This window comes from Hyperolius riggenbachi, chromosome 4 (assembly GCF_040937935.1).
Source record: "Hyperolius riggenbachi isolate aHypRig1 chromosome 4, aHypRig1.pri, whole genome shotgun sequence".
Lineage (NCBI taxonomy): Eukaryota > Metazoa > Chordata > Amphibia > Anura > Hyperoliidae > Hyperolius > Hyperolius riggenbachi.
In genome coordinates, this window is record NC_090649.1 from 8,905,784 (window position 1) to 8,908,283 (window position 2,500).

Sequence of the window (2,500 nt, forward strand, 5' to 3'; positions counted from 1 at the left end):
AAATGATTTTATGGGGATGTATGTGTGTCTTGTGGAGTGAGGAAGTAAGTCTGCTCCAAGAAGTTTAACGCCACTTTTTCCCACAATGAAGCATTCACTGTATGGCAGCAGAGTGGCGCAGCGGAAGCGTGCTGGGCCCATAACCCAGAGGTCGAAGGATCGAAACCATCCTCTGCTAGGTGTACGTTGGTTTTTATACCTTGCTTACCATATGGGCCAATTGTCGGCCATAGCCCCTTAAGAGAAAGTGTCATTAGGGCCTTGCTGTAACATATATAGTAGTGTAACTATTTCAACTAATGTACCCTTCTTAAACTTGAAGGTTGAATACAAACAGAAGCAGAGTGGCACAGCGGAAGCGTGCTGGGCCCATAACCCAGAGGTCGATGGATCGAAACCATCCTCTGCTAGGCATGAATTCATTTTTGCACCTTGCTTTATCGCATGGGCAAAACGGTTTCCATTGCCCTGTAAGAGAAAGTGTAATAAGGGCCCTGCTGTAACGTACATATTAGGGTAGCTAAGACTACTCCTGTGCCGTTCTTGCAGTTGAAGAGATGGGTGAACTGTGACACCGCACTTAAAAAAAAAAAAAAAAAAAAAAAAAAAAAAAAAAACAGCAAACAGAGAAGCTTCCCCATATTGGAGCATTGGATTTGGTCAAGTCTTAAGCCAATGTGTTGTAGGGCACAAGTAAGCTTTGGGTTAGCAGGAATGGTTGCATGGCCACCTAGCTTTTCATCCTTCCCACCCTTGCCCTGGAATCTTCCAGACTTCAAATTGCTGTCCTTTGCTGTGTGTGTTGCACCAGCATCATCCAGGGGGGCACATGATCTTTCTGAAGTCTTGAATTGAAGTCTGTAAGCAGTATCACCATGTGTCCCACTGCTTACATCTAGCAAAGTAGGCAAATAAGCAAGCTCATTTTTCTCTTGGGTATATTGCAATGGTACATGCTAGGCGAGTTTCAGCATGTAGCGTTGGTGGTATAGTGGTGAGCATAGCTGCCTTCCAAGCAGTTGACCCGGGTTCGATTCCTGGCCAACGCATGTGAGCTTGCTTTTGGCACCCTACAATTCCATGGAAGACAAGACCAAGACAAGATCTCTGAACAGTTAGGACATCCTGCACCTGCTCAGTCTCTGGAGAGGTTCCATTCCGGTGCAGCAGACTCTACGCCAGCTTAAAGTTCTTTCTAAATGGTCAACACTTAATGCAGACACTCTATAATGTTCTAAACAAATAGCTAGCAAGGCACTAAAGCGAGCCTGTCCTTGGGTGGGCTTGAACTGCCTTTCTTTGGCTTGACAGCCGTCGCCAGGCTTTGGGTTCGATCCCCGGCTAATACTTTACTGCTGCTTCTGGGGTACAGAAAACTTCATTTGGTCACAGACACTGCCAGGGATGTCTGTTGTATCACTAAGACATGAACTTGATGCTGCTCACCCTTTTCATGAACGTGAATGAGATTCCAACGTGTCTCAAATGAATCTACATGGCTATCTGGGGTTCTCTTCGGACAACTGTTGAACACAAAAGGAAAGGCCGTCCCTGGGTGGGCTTGAACCACCAACCTTTCGGTTAACAGCCGAACGCGCTAACCGATTGCGCCACAGAGACTGTGCCTGCAGTTGTTGCTAAATGATTTTATGGGGATGTATGTGTGTCTTGTGGAGTGAGGAAGTAAGTCTGCTCCAAGAAGTTTAACGCCACTTTTTCCCACAATGAAGCATTCACTGTATGGCAGCAGAGTGGCGCAGCGGAAGCGTGCTGGGCCCAAAACCTAGAGGTCGATGGATCGAAACCATCCTCTGCTAGGTGTACGTTGGTTTTTATACCTTGCTTACCATATGGGCCAATTGTCGGCCATAGCCCCTTAAGAGAAAGTGTCATTAGGGCCTTGCTGTAACATAGATAGTAGTGTAACTATTTCAACTAATGTACCCTTCTTAAACTTGAAGGTTGAATACAAACAGAAGCAGAGTGGCGCAGCGGAAGCGTGCTGGGCCCATAACCCAGAGGTCGATGGATCGAAACCATCCTCTGCTAGGCATGAATTCATTTTTGCACCTTGCTTTATCGCATGGGCAAAACGGTTTCCATTGCCCTGTAAGAGAAAGTGTAATAAGGGCCCTGCTGTAACGTACATATTAGGGTAGCTAAGACTACTCCTGGGCCGTTCTTGCAGTTGAAGAGATGGGTGAACTGTGACACCGCACTTAAAAAAAAAAAAAAAAAAAAAAAAAAAAACAGCAAACAGAGAAGCTTCCCCATATTGGAGCATTGGATTTGGTCAAGTCTTAAGCCAATGTGTTGTAGGGCACAAGTAAGCTTTGGGTTAGCAGGAATGGTTGCATGGCCACCTAGCTTTTCATCCTTCCCACCCTTGCCCTGGAATCTTCCAGACTTCAAATTGCTGTCCTTTGCTGTGTGTGTTGCACCAGCATCATCCAGGGGGGCACATGATCTTTCTGAAGTCTTGAATTGAAGTCTGTAAGCA

The 2,500-nt window shown here is 46.0% G+C and overlaps 2 non-coding genes across 2 annotated transcripts; one reads left to right on the forward strand and one right to left on the reverse strand.

Annotated features, from left to right (window-relative positions):
* The first annotated feature begins 977 nt into the window (after positions 1–977).
* TRNAG-UCC (transfer RNA glycine (anticodon UCC)) lies at positions 978–1,049 on the forward strand. The gene has a single exon. It is a non-coding gene; the product is annotated as a tRNA-Gly (tRNA).
* Positions 1,050–1,546: 497 nt separating this feature from the next.
* Positions 1,547–1,620, reverse strand: TRNAN-GUU (transfer RNA asparagine (anticodon GUU)). The gene has a single exon. It is a non-coding gene; the product is annotated as a tRNA-Asn (tRNA).
* Between the last annotated feature and the right edge of the window lie 880 nt (positions 1,621–2,500).